Below are 21,106 nucleotides of genomic sequence, written 5' to 3'. Positions count from 1 at the left end.
CGGGAACTGGTTCCCTTTGGGGTTTTGGCCAGGGGATGGGCGAGGGAGATGGCACTGGCGAGCACCTTTGTTCCCCGCCATGCTGAGCTGAGCTCTATCGTCCAGAGCTCAACAACTCTCCCTCCCGTTGTCCTCTAGCCCTCCTGCTCTCGGAGCAGAGCTGTTAGCTTATAACCTTCCAGATGTTAAGTACCGCTCGCTGTCCCAACACACTCTGTCCGGTCCCTCAGCTTTTGCCAGCCAGACTCGGGGGTTCTGCTTTGCCGGCGGGCCACCCCTCCGCCCCGGCTCCCTCCCGCCAGTCTGTGTAGCTCGCACCGCCTCTCTGCCCTTCCTACCCTCTTCCGTGGGCCTCTCCTCTAAGCTTGGCTCCAGAGAATCCATTCTGCTAGTCTTCTGGTGGTTTTCTGGGTTATTTAGGCAGGTGTGGGTGGAATATAAGTGATCAGCAGGACGCGGTGAGCCCAGCGTCCTCCTATGCCGCCATCTTCCTGAAAAATTTTAACATTTTTTTAAATGTTTATTTTATTTTTGAGAGAGAAGGAGAGACAAAGCACGAGTGGGGGAGGGGCAGAGAGAGAAAGAGAGACACAGAATCTGCAACAGGCTCCAGGCTCTGAGCTGTAAGCACAGAGACTGACTCAGGCGGGGCTCAGACTCAAGAAGCTTGAGGTCATGAACTAAGCCAAAGTCCACTCTTAACCAACTGAGCCACTCACGTGCCCCAGGAAATGCTTATTTCTTAAGGTTCTTTTAGAACTTCTCTGTGAGTGGTTAGTGGAGTCTGTGGAGAAAGAACCTCCAAGATAATACAGACTCCCACAGTTTATTAGACTCATAAAGATTTCATAATGCCCTACTAACGCATACTTGGTCTTGGATCATTCATCAATTATTGTAGCTCAACTTTTCATACTGCTACGTAGTTGGGTCTACCCTTAAGCAAGCACTTCTCACATCTCTCTCTGACAGTACCATCTCTCAATACATTTTTGGTCAGTTCATTGCTGTGCAACTTCAGTGATCCAGTGGGATTTTAAAAAAGTAATTTTCATTATGAAGGTGAGGCAAGGATGCTACCTATCTTGATATCCCAAGGTGGCAGCTGGAAATGCTGTGCTGGAATTTTGTGGTACTAGGAACTATTAGGCTTGGTTGCCATCCCGTGTTCCCCATTAATCTGGTTTGCTAAAGCTAATTAATACTCATGGTTATTGACACAACACATGAAATATTTGAATTTTATGGTGGAAACTGAGTAAGATAGTAAAAAAGAAAAGCTCAAAATATGATCTATATTGTTCCTGAAGACTAAAATTCAGGAAATAAAATGTATATTGCTTTTTGCAACACTGCTTGGTGCTTTTTCAAATGTAATGGGTGTGTATACAATTAAATGCTAATTTTTAATAAAGATCTATTATGCTCTTTAACCATGCTGAATAATGGTGACCCCTCCCCCATACACACACATACAAAGATATATAATATCCTACTAAGAACTGGCTCTTACAATTCAACATTGAACAACGTTAGTTAACATATTTAAACTGCCACCTAATTCATATACTGCTACATTCACTCACGTCAAATATACTTCAGGAACCCTGGGATACTGTTTTAACAGCTCTACGAAGTTTCCAGAATTTGCTGCTGTGGCAGAGTGATGTCACACAAACTAATATCTTGTAAAGGGAAAATGACTGTAAAGTGACAGTACAATGCATGCAGAATTAGAAATGGAATGGATTATATATTCAGAAAACCTAGTTTTAGGATCTGCCAAAACATTTTTCTTCTCCCAGAAAGTAAGAGGATTGTATTGACATAACTTACATTTTTAAAAGAAATTTAACACTTGATTTTTTTTTTCTTGTTTGTTGTTGATCACGAAGAGCTCCCTCTTAAGAATGTCACTCAAAAAAAAAAAAAATACTCTGCATACAAATACTACTGGGACATCATTGATATTGTACTTGGTTTCTTTCACATTAGGTATTCGATTTTCTATAAGATAGCATTTCTTCAAGTTTTTAAAACATAAAATTGCTTTTTCATTATTGAAAATTCTAATTTGAAAATGTGAAAACAGCATCAGAGATTAAAGGATAATGGTGATATGAATGTTTGCTTTTCTAATATGTTAGAAAGATATAATACACTATGGTGACCATGAAAATTCCTGGATTCAGAGAAAGTAGTCTACATTTAAAAGATGAATAATTTAATATTTATTTTACGTTAAAATGAAATTGTACTTTATCATCTCCATTATTGAGTGTATCTACAGTAGTTTATCCATCAATACAAAATCTATATATCATTAAATCTATATCTAGATATGTATTTTCCTTTTTCTATTTCCATGATTTTAATATCAAGTTCTCAAATTAAAAATTATTTTCCCTGACTTTAGACATGAGTAATTTTTTCTTGGTTCTGTTTTCTATTCATGGGGACCACATATAACTATTTGTTTTTTGTGTCTCAACTGGTGAATTTTGCTTATTGATTTGTTGACATACCTATAAAAGTTTTTTCATTTACAAAACATTTAATTCTCAAAAAGAAGTGCGTGCAAAGTAAAAATGTTATAAATACAAATAGCATAGAAAAGCCAAAAACATCCTATTTTGTCTTTAGAAAACAAAATTTTCTGCTCTAAAGTTGCCAACTAAATAATATTTGGTTTAGAAAATATTGAAATATTTTTATTCCCTGAGCACATCCTAAAATAGCTTTGAGTAGTAGTGTCCATTAGGTTAAAAAAGGGGGGGGGGGATCTAAGAAAATAATGAATAGTTTCTGAAAGGTTGATTTTATATATTCAGGGTAGATTTTTTTTCTACTCTTATATGACTGTCAAACTTAACAAAAAATAAAAAATAAAAAATAAAAAACTAAGCTAGGTGTCCAAGTTGTCTCAAGAAGATGAGGCTGAAGTATGGTAGATATAGCATGAAAAAAATAACCTGCCATATCCTGTAAAACATTGTTGAAGGCACCACTCTCACCTTTTTCTAAAGTATGTGCTGCCATTGTACTTCTAACATCGTGGCTTGCATCATGACTGAGGATTTGTGAAGTAGATATAATTATATATAATTAAAATAAAGGCTTGTTGGGAGAATTAATGATATTATTACCTTTATTTACCCAATGTTCTATAAAAAGTAAAATACTGACCATTTGGATACTCTACATACTTCTTCATATCTACACATATTTAATATTCTCAAGCATCTCTTAGTTTCCCATGTGTCTCACATTTTCATTCATCTTTTGATTTTCTTTCTTCAAAATTCTAGTATAATTTTTCAGGTTTTCCCTACTGAACTAATGTTATTCTCTCTAATATCAATATGCTGTTCAGTGCTTCTGTTACAATCTCTCATTTGGCAATCATCTTATTACAGAATGGTATGTGGTAAACTCACTTTACTTCTTGTTCTTTTTGTTTTAACTTCACAGATATTATGCTCTCATCATCTTTTTTACAGTATAAACCAAATAGTGATCTTCCTTCAGTTAAATCATATCTTCATCATGTCTATCCAAGAGTGATCTCATCTTCAGTAACATGGTCCTTATACTCAGGAAGAGAAGCCCCTATCTTGGGCCCCTAACTTTGGAAGTCCCCACTTACATGTTCCAGGTATCTGGGAACCCAGCATTCCCTGCCGAAATAGGGACTTGCCTGGGTGGACAGACATGCCTATAGCAGGAGCAGGATAGAGTCAGGAGTGAGAAAAGAAGAGATACAGGCACTCCCTAATGAATGTTCTGGAACTTACAATGGTACAAGAATTTCTAATTATAATTTAGATTTAGAGATCTTTGTAGAATTATACTTTTTCAAAATAGGAGAGAAAATACATTAAAATTTTATTAGTTTGGCTTATGACTTTTAAATACTTAGACTTATGGCTTATGGACTTCAATTTGTACCCTTATTCTAGGCCCATCATAAAATTCAGATATGTAGATATCCCAGATAATCTACGCATCTGCAGAGGAAAAAAAAAAAAAAAAAGACTACTCATTTGGATGTTCCTTGAAGGAGGTACACAGAGGCTGGAATTATCTCTCATGCAACACACCTCATAGTACAAGGGCTTCCTAAATGATGTGTAGGTAAATATAAATACACTCTTCAGGAGTGGTAAGCTAGTCTCTTGGAAGAACGTATAGAACTTCTGCTGACCTGCACTCTTAAGTGACTCTCTGAAAGATTTATTTGTGTTTAAGTTTTCTGTAACATTACTTTGGGATTCAAATTCCTTCTTCAATCAGAATCCTTTCACATGTAAGACAGACTATTTTAGATTTAAGTCATCCCTAATTTTTAGTCTTGCTGTAACTTGATCTTACTATTTCTACCCTTAACCTGCGATGATGGGCAAAAGCTTAGCAGTTGTTGAATATATGTCTCGTTTTGAGAAAAGACACCACTCTGATTAAAATTTGGGACAAGCAAGAAATGCCAAAGAAAGAGGAAATAGTATCATGAAGCTCTTTTAGTTCTAAAACTGTGTTTAAAAAATTGTTGTTCTTTGCAGTACAAGACTAAGACAGACAAGGGATATTTACAACCAAGTAAGCTAAGTAAAGATCCCTGCTAACTAAGGAGTGTGTCTGAGAAAATGACCTTCAATAAGATTAAATATAGTGACTAAGCTCTTTTCTTTATCCTAAGTTGGAGATTCTCATCCTATGCTTCCTCATTTCCAACACAAAGAAGAAAAGAATTCTGAAATGTCAAGTTGTTTCACCACAGCAACTCCTACATTTCATAGAATATAACTGATAAACTGAGTTGGTTGTTAATAATCAAATTTGTGAGTATTATCTCTATATACTCACTAATGTCTCTGGTGGGGGGTGCAAACAGAGTGCAAACAGTTGAGCTTTCTGTATCTTAGCAGCTGATTACAATAAGCTAATATTAAAAATTCCTGGAATGCCTATGTGGCTCAAACGGTTGAGCATCCAACTCTTGGTTTTGGCTTCAGTCACAATCTCACAGTTCTTCGTGAGTTCAAGTCCTATGTCAGGCTGTGTACTGACAGCACAGAGCCTGCTTGTGATTCTCTGTCTCTCTCTCTCTCTGCCCCTCCCCAACTTGCTATCATTCTCTCTCAAAATAAATAAATATTTTTAAATTCATATAACAATTTTCTATACACACACACCACATATATACATACAAATTTTGTTCCTTCTATACCACATTCCTAGAAGGAATGACAGAATATAAATAAAGAAAAAAAAACACAAAATTATATGTCAATAAGTTACCCTGCCCACAATTTAATGCATATTTTAGTCATGGAGGATACCTAAGTAATCATCAAATCATAATATCATATGCAGCAGGGCACATATGAACTTCAGCTCACTCATTGTATTAGTCATGTATATATAAAACCCGAATGAGCCAGGAACATACCAGAAAACTGAATTTAAAAAAAAAGTCTGTAGTATCTGGAGAAAGGACACACTACAATTAAAAAGAACATGGGTCACGTGACTGGGTCTAAAAAGAATGATTTAGCATGACATGGAATGAGTAATTATGAGCAAAATATTGAACCTATAACTCAGATTATCCTCTCCTCCTATGGACAGGGAACTTTGCTCAATACCTCTTTTCAGAAATGTACTATCTTGAAAAGCATTGAAACACAAAGAGACCAAAAGAAAAGATATTTTATGTATATTTGTACATATTACTTATTATTTCTTTTGACCATACCGTTTTTTAATGCTGTTTTATGTTTGGGAAAGTTCAAATTGATGAGTCTTGGTGAGGGAGAAATAAACATTTCCACACCCAGAAGTTAAAAGAAATTCTGTGAAATCACTTTCCGAACTTCCTTTTACCAAAGACAGACACATGACCTCAGCTCAGTTAATAACATCCAATTAACTACTGACATGGTAGGAGAGATGGAGTTATCTACCTCTTGCTCTCCCTCTGTAGCCACAATAGCTGCGAAGTTTGGTTGCTTTTATATAAGTGGAGGCAATGGAAACCTCTAGCATCTAGCTCTATTAAGCAGAAGATGCAATATTTTTTCCCAAAGATCAATTTCTAATGTTGCTTTGGAAGTTTTTTGGACATGTAGTCTTGAGCCTTGTTCTCCAAGCCTCAAAAAATCTGAGTTGCCCTCATATCCTTGTAAATTCTTTATCTGCTAAATCACCCTGTTAGGCCTCAGTTATTACAAATATGAATCCTAACTGCAACAAAGCTATAAAACGAAGGTGAAATTTAAGGCTTGTTCTTTCTTCATCAAACAGGAATAAGTGTGCCTGGTGTTAGCATACTACAATTTACTCTGAATCAATGAAAGCTAGAGACAGCTAGTGGTATTAATGTCCACATTGGTTCTAGAAGCAGTGGCCACAAACTCTGATAATCTGGCACAGCAATGCCTGCAGTTTCAGCTGGTACATTTTGGTAGGAGTCACAGTTTCAGTGAGTGACTTTTGATCTAAGTGGTTTAGTTGAAATCTGGCTCAAATTGATACCAAAAGTGACAAACAAAACCGGTGGCTTTGAAAGCAAAGAGACATACAGGCACTAGCAGCACTGAAGGTAACTTTCTGTGACTATCAAAACACTCAGAGGTAAGCAGAAAAGGAAATTGCCACATCAATGGTAGTTAAGAGAACCTGCTTACTCATTAGACAGTTCCTGTACCTATTAGACAGTTCCTGGTAAATCCCTGAAATATTTGAGGATGAAGGATAGTGCGGCTTTAAAGATAGACAGAAGTTCCAGTGAATTCTCTGGAGGGGACTGGAACTACAAAAATACACTTTATTACTAAAAACAATCTGCATATTTTTATTGATTATAAAATCTCTGCATTTAGAGGCAGAGAGAGAGAGAGAGAAAGAGAGAGACCTGAGAATATATTTGGTTGGAAAATAAAAGTTATTAAAGTTTTATGGGTGTCTTCCAACAACAACAACAACAACAACAACAACAACAAAAATGGCTTCTGACCAAACTTTTATAGTGCTAAAGTGCTAAAGGGACATTCATTTCCTTTATAATTATTTATTAACAGACTTTTGCATGCTTTGTGCTGTGGTACATGTATGGAAATACATGAAGAATGGTATGCATAAATGTGGTAAATGATAAGAGATGGCAGTAGAAAAGAGGAAGTGAGTATTACAGAAGGCATTCAAAAAGGTAATCATATAAAAGAGTACATGATGCAAAATGAAAATAACTGGGTGGATGAGAAAGAGTCTTAAAGCCAAAGAAAAGAATAAAAACTTTCAAAAGGCTTTAATGGTTGTGTTGTCCAAGGATCTTTGAATGTTTAAAACTTCTTATTTGTATGAACTACAGAATATATTAATCTGAGGAATTTGTATAAATGTCAAATGCAGATTTTCTATTGTTGTATTTTGTAAACTGATTTTCCTCAGACTTGCTTCTCATATGAATATTTTTCTGGTCTCTGCTTGTTGTTTATTGGATCGAATAATTGGCATTTTGATGACAAGTGCAAGTGCTACTTTCTGACTGAGCTGTTCCTATGGCATTCAAGTGCTGAATATGTTTGGAAGCCTTTACCATTTCACATTCTAATTCAAATCACAAATCAAAGTTCTGAATATAAAGCATTATGAATAGAACAGCTCTGTATAGATTCATCACAAACTAAATTAACCCATAGACTAGAATGGAAAGCTAAGGACATCTTTCAATTAGAACCAATTGGCTGTTGAAATAAAATTCTGGCAGCTAAAGAATACAAAGCAGATTGCAGAAAATAAGCCCCTTGAGGGCTTTATTTGACATAAACACGAGTTTGTCATGTCATTCTTAGTATGTAACTATGGTGATTTCAATTACTTTTTAGCACTTTAAAGTGCTTGCCTTTTTCCAAAAATTTTCTATTTAAAAACTGTTATCTTCTTGAGACTTAATTTGTTATAATCTATTTTAGTTTTCCATAAGTTTAGGACAATGTTTTATTTTATGGAATATGCCTAAAAGTGTATTCTGAAATGAAAGTTATCTCTATCTTTTAGTGTGTACTATATAACTTTGAAAATTTAGAATTTTGCTTTGTAAAAATTTGCTTAACATACACAGTGAATTTAGTTTTAGTAATTTTTTTGAAACCTCAAGTTATCAAAATTTCTCTCAAATTATACCCATAGGCTAGTGATGCACTGTACTTGTAATTTTTGAGTTCCTGCATACCTTTATCAGGGTATTGGGGAGGAGTAATGAAAGAAAATACATTTATTAGTAAAACAATGTCTCATTTTTAGTGCATTGAGTTGTTCTGTTGGAATAAAGAAATGTTTCCAATCACATAAATCCTTTATAAAGCTAGAAAAGTTTTCATATAAACAATATAGAAAATAGGCATCTTATGTATACTCTTAGTTTTTCATAGAAAAAAGAATTATTTTACCAAGCAGTATGTCTTTTCTCTCATCTCCATTTTTCCCTGATTATTTTACTTCTGATTCTCAGATTAGGAAGACAGAAAGATAAAAATCTAATATAAACATTCTAAGCACAGATTCTGAAGGTATACGTGGTGCAACAAAACACTAAGTGAACCGAAATACTTGGAGCAACAGAATAAGTATTTACCCTAATATTTATTGGTACCCTATAGAACTTATAAGATTTCTAGAAAAGATGCAGGATTTTTAAAATCTTTCCTACAAATATTTTCCAAATGGTATTACAGTTTGAAATGTAAAACATTCAGGCCTGATTTTTTTTCATTTTGTTAGCATTATGCAATATCAGATGAAACTGGAGGAGTTTTAATATATTACCTTGAAAAATTAAAACATCAACATGAATTGCATAAATATACATAAATTTAAATTGACATGAAAGATATCTGATCTGAAGGTGTTTTTTTCCTTAATTTCCTTAAAATGATTATATTAAACTAAAGCCTATCAATAAAATTATCTTTGGTTTACAAAATGTAAGGTGCTAATATAAAAAATTCAAACTAGAAAATAAAGGAACATTTTAAAAATCAATGTCTACTAGCTGTAACTATTTTACTTACATATATATCATTGGTATGATGAAAAATGGCAGTAAGTATAAATTGGGACTACAAAGGACAATAGCTAAAAATAAGGCATGCATAATTTACATTCTCTCATCTACTTCTAATGAGAATACTTTTATCTGATACTGATATATTCATCAGAATTTTGCAATAAAATGCAAATTAAGGGAATAATAATTACCTTGGAACTATAACTACAAATTGAACAAAAAAGAATAATATTTTCTTTTTTAGTCTGCAAAGCATGACAGCTTTACACTTTAAATATATTTATTAATATATTAAGGCTAATTTAATTTTCAAATCAGATACCTGCCAGTTCCAATGCCATCTGATTGATGCTAATTTTGGTTAAATACTTCAAGAAAACTACTAGCTTTTTTATCTTTATGTTCATTCATTCATGTGGTCATTCATTCACAAAGGGGTTGCTGAAGACTTGCTATGAAGTCTGTAGGATCTCTCTTGGAGTCTGTGTTTACTCCTATGACTCTAAGATAATGAGGTGTGCGCTAGGAATAGCAAAGGAGAAAGGTCAAAGGAGTCTGGCTCTTTATGGTGTGGAGATCTACACTCTCAGTGGAATCACCAATCTCCAGACATTTTTTTTTTCCCCTGTGAGAGGAAAAAAAAATTAACTTTGATTTCATTTAAGCTACTATTACTCTGCAGATTAATTGTGCCAAATGACACATTTTCTGATTTGTTGACTACTGTAAAACAAAACAAAAAAAAGGAAAGAGTGTTAACTGGATAAAGAAAGAAATCACAGAGTCTATGGAGTAATGAAATGAATCAAAGAAAGTAAAATTTAAGGGGAACAACTAAGAAAATAAAGACTTAGACTTTTTTGCTATCTTTCTCCCACCTTCTTGGCAAGTTAGGAGATACAAGGGAAATAAGTTTTAGAGTGAGGATGTTTTGAAACAGAATGAATTAAATATCAGAGTATTTGTTCTACTTAGAGGATATAGCAGAGAGGAACCCAGATCTGCTGATTTGCATTGCTGGATAAGGGCAGGCTCCATTATCAGAGAAGAGTAAAGCTTTAATCAAAGGCTGGGGGAAGAAGATATATTCTGCCAACAATCAGTGATCTTCAAAGAGGACCTTGAATGACAAATGAGAATCTTAGTTCTAGTTACATACACTTCAATCAGTCTGCTAAAGACCCTAAGACAAGGACCCAACTAAATACACATGTCTTTTGGATAATGTGGTGATAGATGTCTTTAAAGAGGGTTCTTTATATTACCTGGAAATTCTTGGTCATCATGAAAAATATATATTCCCAGCACTGAGAAGTGTGATTAGCCCTTGGTATACACTAGAACAACTTTTGCTTAAAAAGGAGAAAAATCCATATCATATATAACTTTCATTCCTCCAAGTGCCCTATTTCTGAAAATGAGGTCATATTAAAAGTCAAATTATATAGCAGTAATCTGAACATATGCATCATGTATTCTCTTTTTCTAAATATGAAGCTTATTTCATACTATAGGACTGGTTCAAAAGCTATTTCAAAACATATACCAAATATTATCAGTTAATGTTCTCTAGTTCTCAGGAGGTTTCTACTGTTCTAAGTGTTATACGAGGAAAAAAAAAAGATTAAGAGAAGGAAATTCTCCACTCTACAAAGCTAAATATTTTCAAACATAACTTTTAAAATCCCCTGATTTTCTCCATTGTACTACCTTCTGGCAATCTGCTCTGAACAGTACCTTCGGAAAGTACTTCATGCATCACCCTTTGGAGCCCTAGCAGCCTTCTCTTTGTGTTCTTCAGTGTCAGGCCTAATTTGAGGTGTTCTTTTAGTTGGAGGGGCCAAATACATCATTCCTACTACCAAGTTGTGGGGACAAGACAAGGGATCCATGCGGTGATACCATTTGGTCACTCTTTATTAAAAATTTAGTACACTTACAAGGAAAGGGAGGAAAACAAGGCAAAGAAGCAACATGTTTTTCCTCTTTAAAATATCCTAACTTATGTTAACTGGAAAAAATATTTTAACTTCTCTGACTTGGAAATTATAATGGTGTGAATGAAGTCTTTGACCTCCTTCTATTTCATACTTGTACTACACTGCCCAGTTTTACTTTGAATTTATACTTAACACCAAGATACTGAGTCAACAACTACATACCTTTTCCCCAACCCTCATTAATTCTCTGCTTGCAACAGATGTTCCTCTCAAATACAGAAGTGACCACCAATTCACAGATGAGGGAATTAGAATATGAATAAATCAATTTGCAAAGTATTTAGGAGTCAGCATTTCTGTCAATTTTCTTGAAGGCTTATTGCAATTCAAAACACACAATTTGGTTATATTGAAAATGCTGCCAATTTGATAAACAACAATAAAAGCATTAACAATTTTGTTGTTTACATTTGGTAGATCTAAATCTAAGTTAAATTTTAGTAAGACGGTGAACAGAATAATATTTTAACATTTTGAAGTCTATCATGATGATGTAACATTTATCATCATTTTCATGTTCCTCAAATACAGAAACTGAACCTAAATATTACCAGGAAAATGTTAACAAGATAAAATAGCTAACACTTGTAAAGCATCAGTTCTTACATGTGACTTCATTAGCTTTCCTTACAACTTCCATAGCAACTATGGTAAAGTGTACAAACATAACTAGCCATGTGGAGGCTTAACAATAATCTTTAAACTTGCTGAATATATTCAAGTCCTTTGCCTTCACTACAGGCCTTTATTTATTTACATAATGTACTGTTTTAGGTAAGTTGCTCAAGTTATTATATTGACAAATCCATAATATTTAGAGCAACAGCATTCAGTTATTCAAATTCTACTTATGAGGTTTGTCTTAAGTAAGCTTTCTAAGTCAGGAGAGAAGAGGCACTTTGGCTTAAATTCATTTGAAACTTAAACAGCATTTACTGGTTAGACTGGCATGACGTGTTAATCTGTTATTGAGCTGGTTTTATGGAAGGCTTGTCACTTAGCTCTGTGAGAATGGGAAGAGTGAACAGTATTAGGGTTGCTATCTTCTCTAGGGCTTATCCCTCTGTTTGGGAATATAAAATGAGTAAAGTATCAGTTCCTTTCCCTGTGTGAAAGCAACACAGAAAACTCATTTAGCTGTATTGGTTCAGGCCCACCTCTAACGTGCGCATATACACACCCACCACCACCACCATCACTATGTGCAATGACTCAACTTCAGAGGAATGAAGACAGATGCCTATTTCAATGACAAGAGACAGAGATGGAGAATTTCTCATCATCTGCAGCATTTTTTTTCAACTTGAAGAACTGGATAAAAAAAATCTTCAAATATGAACTTTGAAGGTCTCATAGTGAGAACACAGCAATGCAGTTCTTAACTCTTTGTCATTTATGGTCAAATATAAAATTTAAAACGTGATTTGGCAATAATATTTACTGACATTTCTAGGTAATAAACAAAGTATTTCCTTTTCTGTTATAAGCCTTTGAAAAAATATTACAAACAGCAGGGACTCATTTACAGATTTGACAGGAAAATTTCTGGCTAACCTTGGTATCTTTGAAAAGGAGCTAAATTGTTTCAAGGCTACATATGGAAATGTCTAGCAATATTTTCTGTTACATCTTACAATAAAGAAAGCTAATAAATTCAGTGCATTTATTTCTTTACAGATGTGATCTGGAGACATTTCATGCAGAAGGAAAGTAAATGGGAATGGGGGCTTTGTGGTGATTGCTGCCAGCAGGTGGAAAGAGATCACAGTTAAGTGCATTTTTCTTTCTCTGTGTCCACTTTCTTGGGCTCAGTCATGTCAACCTGCAATTCTGTGCCCCAATGACCACTGCACTCGTATCTTTTTAAATAGAGAAAATAGAAGACAGAATAATGTGCCTTTTCCTTAACTAGAAAAATATGAGTCTTCTCTTTTCCCAAGAGGGGAGAGAGTTTGGCTGATTCATTTAAGGATAAATATTTTAATTGACATTTATATATTCAATTACACCTATGAAATAGATAATAGTTATTATTGAGCAGATATTTGTGGAATTAAAATATGTAAAATATTTTGGTGACTCTTAGTATAGTATCATCCATAAAATTCTATTCATGATGTAACAAAATTTCATGAATGTAGCTATTCGTCCTAATAAATTATGAAGTAAATTATAAAGCATGTTGTAAGAAGGTTTGATGGAAGATCATGATAAGCTATTATGCATACATTTAGGAAGTGAATGTAAGCTATTACCAAATACCTTGAATAGCAAGCAATTTAGTGTATTTAATTTATCTTAAGGGGAAATAGTCTCCATACCTTAAAGAAAGAATATTTGTACACCAACTGAATATTAATATTGCATTTGAACCAAAGAGTAGGGACACACTACATACTAGAAGTCATTTAACCTACCTCCCTTTACCAAAGCACAAAGCAATCAAAGTCAGATCATTTTCTTTTACGTCCTTTACTATCTTGAAGAGAAAAGGTCATGTACCTTCTCTCAAAAGCATAGAGCTACCATTGCAATATTTTCAAAGATTATATCTTATGCAGTCATGAATTATTAGAGCTGAAAGAGCCTGTAAACGTTTATTATTTTTTTTAATTTTAGAGATGACCACTTAAATCAAAAAGATTTACCCAAAGACACGCAAACCATTATTGTGAAGTAAATACTAGGACCGATAAATTCTTCTGGTCAGTCCTACAATATTTTTACAACATTCTACTTTTCCTCTGGCATATTTTTTTCAAGATAAGGGTAATCATTTGCATTAGTCTAGTTTGACTAAACTATGCTGCAGTAAAAGACAACCCTCAAAGACAAACCTAGTGATTTAATATAGCCAATTTATTCTCAGGCAACAATCCTGATAGGTTTAGGTAACTTGCTTGGGCAGCTGCCCTCCAGCTTCTATCACACCTCCTTTGGTCTTCTGGGCTCTACCATCTCCCTGTGAGTCTCCATCACCATGACTGCGGGAGAAGGAGCATAAAGAGTTCACACCTGCCCTTCTATGCTTCGCTTTTGGTGTTGGCATCATTTTTGATTATAGTCCAAAAGACAGAATTAATCTTATTACCACATCTAACTACAAGGGTACTGGGGAAATTGTCATTCCTGTAACCAAGAAGGAGAAAAAAAGTAGACTCTGGTTAAATACTAGTAATGTCTTACTAATAATATCTTCCTCACCATCTTATTTTATAAGCCATCATATCTATTTGAAGTTGGATATCCTCTGCTACTTTTTAGATGTGTAATTTGTATAATTTATGCTTCATATAGCTTTCTTCCCTACTATATATTAACTTAACTGGACCACTGGTCTTACATTAATCAGTTTGGTAGCTCTGGAACCATATGCTGATTTTCACATGGTAAATATCCACTAATGCTTTTTTAAATGAATAAATAAATAAGTAAATGAATGGTAGCTGGTCACTCAGCACTAGTTTCTTATGAGTAATTTTATCGTACTGTTACTGCTCTGGCAACTTATATACATCTTACTTTGGCTTCAAATCAAATCTTCTCAGTACAGCCATATCTTAACTGGCCAATAGTATTGTCACCTCCATCTAATGGAATTTTAGAATTCTGTGAGAAGTAATTACTTACCATTTTCCATGTATCACATGACAGTATGTAGCATTGGAAAAACAGAAATAAGCAGACAGCATAGAGTCTAATATCAAAGGACTGGAGACAGCAGCTAGAGTCAAATCCTAGCTACTGTCAACCTTTGTGACCTTGGCAAATTATTTAAACTCTCTGTGCTTCAATTACATCATCTGTGATACAAGAATAAAAATAATGCAACTATTTAATAGACTTTAAAAATATTAAATGTGATACTCCATAAAACACTTTTAAAAAGCTTGAACCAGGTATGGAATAAATTATATCATACTTAGATATTATATATTTGACATATAGGTTTTCTCTCCAAAGCTACATAGTCCACCCTCAAGGTTGGGGACTACACTGAAGGAAGCTCAAGTACCAAGGTCAATGAATTCCCCTTAGAGACTTTCAAAAATATTTAATCAAAAGGATATTTCCAGAATATTGAAATCTTCCCAGGCAGACTAGGCATACCTTGAAATCAATGTAATTGAGCTAATTAGTTATAGGGGTAGCATAAAAGATATTTTAAAGGACTAAGGTTTACCAAAACAAAGAATGGCAAGTGATTTACTTTAACTTCTTAGCATACAGAATCAGACTTTCATTGAATTATGATTTTCATCTATTATTTTATGTAATACATTACTTTTATATTCTCCCTTTATAATCTATTTATGCAGAGAACACACTATACAAGTAATACATAGACATATAGTAGGTAAAAATATGGGAGAATTTTTAATACTTTTAAAGGTTAGCCTTATATATCTCAGGTAATTTCAGCTCAGAATTGAGTGAAATAAATTCTATTAATTATTATTATTATTATTATTATTATTATTATTATTATTATTATCTTAATTTAAGTCCAAGTTAGTTAACATATAGTGTAATAATGATTTCAGGAATAGTATTTAGTGATTCATCACTTGCATATAATACCCAGCAAATTTCCTCCTTAATGCCCCTCACCCATTTAGCCCACCCACCCCCCCCAGCACCCGCCAGCAACTCTGTTTGTTCTCTGTATTTAAGTCTCTTATGGTTTGTCTCCCTCTCTGTTTTTATATTATTTTTGCTTCCCTTATGTTCATCTGTTTTGTTTCTTAAATTCCACATGATTGAAATCATGTATTTGTCTTTCTCTGACGTATTTTGCTTAGCATAATATACTCTAGTTGCATCCACGTTGTTGCAAATGGCAAGATTTCATTCTTCTTGATCGCCAAATAATATTCTATTATGTAATATATATATCTACATGCATATACACGTATATATGCATATAGATATATATATTACATAATGGAATATATATATATATTATATATACATATATATGCGTATATATATATGCATGTAGATATATCTATAGATTATCTATCTATATCTATATCTATATCTATATCTATATCTATATCTATATCTTATTCTTTAAAATGACAATAAAATAACCTCTACACTCTAACCAGGAAGTAGAGCAACTGCATCATTTAATCCACACCTGGAGACATAGGTATTATTAATCAACACAAATATTTATGGATGAAGTAAATTAGGGTCAGAAATATTAAGTAACTTGCAACAAACACCTAGGTAGCAAATGGCAGAGTTAGAAATTAATATCATATCTACATTTGTGTACTTATTTTCAGTTAAGCTGCCAGGTACAAATAGGTTAATCATAAATATTGCCTCATGATACACTAGTGATTGGTCTGTATAAAATGCTCTTTTTATTTATTTTATATAAGTAAAAATTTGTATATAATCAATTTATATGTATTATAACATAAGAACACAGAAACCCAACAAAAACAGAATCTAAGACTGCAAAAATATCTCTGTGTCATCTATCCCCATCTTGTACCCTCCTCTTTCTGCCCTTGAAGTAACCAACACTCTGAACTCAATGATCATTATTACCCTACCTTCTTTTATATTCATTTATCTCCTAAAGAGTATATATAATAATGATTCTTTTACTTTGTAAGATATGTGTCATGTTGCATGTAATATTTCAGATTTAGATTTTTCACTTATTGCCCATATTTAGTCGTACCATAGACTGTTACTGGATATTATATTCATTTTGAGTACTGATTATATTGTAAACAATGAATGTAACCCATAACTTCAAATTTCTACAAGTACATTTCTTTAAAAATCTGTAGCATGTTACCTAGAAATGAACAATTCAAAATATGCTAATAAGGGTGAAATATTTTTAAAATTTCAATAAGGCAAACAATGTAAAAGAAAAAATGCAGGGTTATCAGGCATTTACTGTTTTTCATTGGTAATTAATTATGTTTTTTCCTTAAATAAGCTTATGACCTGATTACATTTGTAGCTGAGTCCATTTATCTATGTGTAAACTGTAGGGATGGACCAAGTGCAGAAATCAATCAGCATAATTACAAAACTTTTATCTGTGGTAAACTTCACTAAAATATTTCATTATATTTTATCAGATTTAAATGCTGTCTGTGCAAAGTATAGCAGACAAAATTTCAGAAGATTAGAAACTGCATGAGGAAACAGGTAGTTCCAGTTTAACTCAGGGGTAGCCTCCCCTGTAAGATCACTGTTGGAGCAGGTAACAGTGTAGTCTTGGGTTTATTTGTAGGATAGATCACATGTTGCTAGGGATTACTTAGGAAGACCTCTGACAGCCCCAAATTCCCATGCTATTTTCTTATTCTGTGAAATGGAAAAATAATACCTTTACTGTGAGTAATCAATAAGAAAATACCCATAAATTTCCTGAGTGTCTCATTACACAATTTATAAGAACTGTGAATACTATGAAACCTCTGATACATATTTTCTATTGGAGGACTATAAATTTCCTAGATTAAGAAGAAGTATTGGCACTTTCAAAAAATAACTTTTAAGAATCATTGTTAGAAAAGGAAGTAACCAATTGTACCAGACTGATTCTCAGCAATCAGGATTCCAGCATAAAGAATGGGTTCCAGAGTTTCAGGTCTTCACAGTATGACTTGAAGCACTCAGGATACTGCTTACAAATGGCCAGGTTCCACAGCAGCCACCCATTTATTAGCAAAAAAATTCTCCTTGGAAATTAACTGTAAGTCTCATATAGCTTCCATCCCACTTGGAACGCAGAGAAGCAATTAAGGACCATATGACTTATCCTTTCCTCCATCAGTCCTCTCCCCAAATCCAGCCCTTCCCACTATAGATAATTCACAATAGGCCTAAAAAAGGAAGAACTCTTACACACTGCATTTTGTATCTCATCTTGAAAAGAACTTTATTTTGTATTCATTGTGCATCTAAAGAAGAGAGAGCACACGTAAAATAAGGGAAGACAAGGTATCCCTATGTTAGTTAGTGACATAGTGATTGGTAGGATCATTGAGGTGCAGTGTGAGGAACCTAGGTTTGCCTGCCTAAAACTACCATGAAATGAATTAAAATGGAGGTCCCCAGAGGGCAAAATAAAGTATGACAATAAAACTACTAGGTTTTATGTTCTTTTAAATTAACAGGAGAATTAAATGAAGCAAATTTAAAATGGCTTTAAAAGACTTTCAATACCATAAAGGCAAGAAGTTAGGACTTTGACTATGCTTTACTCTCCACCTTCTGTTAATGTGTGGCAGTACAAATTCCCCTTCACAGAGTACCTGTAAATCTCTGGTTAATAGGCAGTAGGATTTACTAAAAACAACTCTGAGAGGAAATTGCCTTAAGTTAGAACATTTTCTTAAAATACATCCAACTTTTTATTTTACAGAAAAATTGGGATTGTAAACTGACCTTTCACTCTTATTTTGACAAACTGTAAATTAATTCACTTGCAGTTGCATTCTTGGACATTATTCAGGCCCTTAAATCTCTACATTTTCATGCTTTCTTGCCCTCTACTCACCTTTGCAGTCCAGAATTTATTCACCTTCTTTTTAGGGTATGAATCTGTCCTATAATGAAGGGCAACCTGTTTAGAGCATGTTTACATTACCTGTGCCTAGCATACTAGAGGCACTACAGTAGCAGGAGACTCCCCTATTTATAAAGCTACGATGAGCCTAAATGTTTCTTCTTCATTCATGTGGCCCTCCAAGGGAGTGTAGCCCCAAAGAATGCATCATGCAGAACTACAAGCATTTTAACAATAGTAAATGCATTATTTCTATCCTACTACACCCACCCCTCCATGCGCCGTAAATTGAGAAGCTTTTATGGTATTATAACATTATAACATTGTCTAACTCCACTCGAAACCTGAAACTTCACATTGGTTTTTGTTACCAGAATAAACAAACAAACAAGCCAACCTGGATCTATAATCCAAACAAAGCTTGGTGCAATAAAGTCCTAGAACAGAAAAATCTATTTATTCTTCCCATGATTTTTAGAAGGTTTAACTGAGGCAAGACATGTAAATTTCTTAGATACATGCATGCCTGCAACTGTAAGTGTTCACTGGGCTATTTTATATTAAAAATTATTATAAATTTTAAGAATAAACAGGAAACAAGGGTTGAGGGTTGAAAAAGTCTATGTGATCATGCTTTGTGCGATTTGTTTTCATACAATTGTTTCAATTTACAAATGACATAAAGTCTACATCTCCATTAGGAAAATAACCCTTACACATAAATTAAAATTAGTACTTCAAAATGTAGAAATGAAATGACCACAACAACATTCTTAAGGCCATGATCCTAAATTTCAACTCATTAACATTAAATCACAATTATATTTGGTATAGAAGGAAAGCATCTAAAGATTCCACTTAAATTAAGCGCACTTAGGCACAATTATCACTAGTATACAATTTGAATCACTTGGGATAAAGCCTTAGCAATTGGCTTACCCACAGGCAAAATAGCAAGTGAAATCTAAAAATCAAAATTTAGATGACTAGTTTTGTACTTTACACTTAAATACAAGCAGAATAAATTGTTTTCCAAAAGTCCATAGTATAGAGAAGAAATGAATACACATGTGTAAAGATTTTATCTAGAAACTTGGAATGAATTTAAGAGCTTAAAAACGTCAATTTTTCATCTATCTAATATGGGAACTATAATGCTAATTAATATATGAGAGTAAAGTTCTTTTTCTTTTTAAAAATACCATTTCTTTTGAACACAACAATCATATACATTTTTTAAAAGATGACATTATACCTAAAAAGAAGATTTTTATAAAACTTTGTTTCTTGGAAGATCAAATGATAAAATTTTAAAGGCAAAGATAATTCATACAAAAGTCAATCAAACCTTCTCCCCAGTGCTGAAACCTGCATCAGAGCTGATCATCTCACACTCACTGAAATATTTCTTCCAGGGGTTAAAAAAAAAACAAAAAACAAGCAACAAAACAAAATGAAAAAAAAACCCACCTGTGCTTTTATCAGTAGCATATTCTAAGTGTTCAATCTCTCTTACTGACCAAAAAAAAAAAAAAAAAAAAAATCTGCTTTCTTGATATAGAACGTGTAAGTTTTAATAACTTTAGTCACTTCATGTATTTGTGTTACTTAGTCTACCTCAAGAAAGCAGATTACTTCTCTAGCCTATGAAGCCTATTCCAACTACGGACTAACCAGTGGAGAGAAAACCAGGGCTGTTATCTTCCTTGATTTGAGAATGTTTGCTTGTACTAAAAGAGTCTTAAATTTTATTACTTAGGTCTTACTGGAAATCATAGTACGTTAGCATATATTACACTTGTAGTCCACCAAAACTTAGGACTTTTTTTCATATTATGTAGGTACCTATAAGTCAAGACTACACTAGGACTATGTAATAGATTTTGCATCCAGAAGTAGTATATTTCACTTTCCTTCTTTTTAATTGATAATGTTTTAGTGATTTCAAATCATCTAACTCATAAAGGAAATTAATTTTTTCAACTCTCAATTGCTCTTTTATTTTTAGTACTGTTCCAGCCAAAATTATATTTATAAGGACAGTTGATATGTTTATTAAGGTCTTTCATAGAAATAGGCTATATTAAAAACTTTTGCAAAGCTTCCTATTTTTGACTATGTAGTGTAATACCATCATAAACATTTGTATTTATCATTCAATGTAAATGTGCAAGGATTTCTCTAGGGTATATAAGTAACTCATATATAATACAAAACTTTTCTAGATAAACCCAAACTGTTTTTCAAATATACTCCCAACAGCATTGTAGAAAGCATTTTATTGGTTTATATCTTTGTCAACATTAGGTGTGGTCAAAATTTTAAATCTTTGCCAATCTGGTTGATATGTAATTACAACCTACTTTGGTTTTATATTGCATTTACTTAATTTTTTATAGTGTTGGCTCCTTTGCATTGGTTTATTGGCCCGTTGGAAATCATAGAGGGAAAAGAGGAAGCATTCTGGTGTCAGGCAAAGTGGATTCCAGT

Source organism: Puma concolor, chromosome A1 (genome assembly GCF_028749965.1).
Source record: "Puma concolor isolate L17-30 chromosome A1, mPumCon1.1.hap2, whole genome shotgun sequence".
Classification (NCBI taxonomy): Eukaryota; Metazoa; Chordata; class Mammalia; order Carnivora; family Felidae; genus Puma; species Puma concolor.
This window is presented reverse-complemented; position numbering follows the sequence as displayed.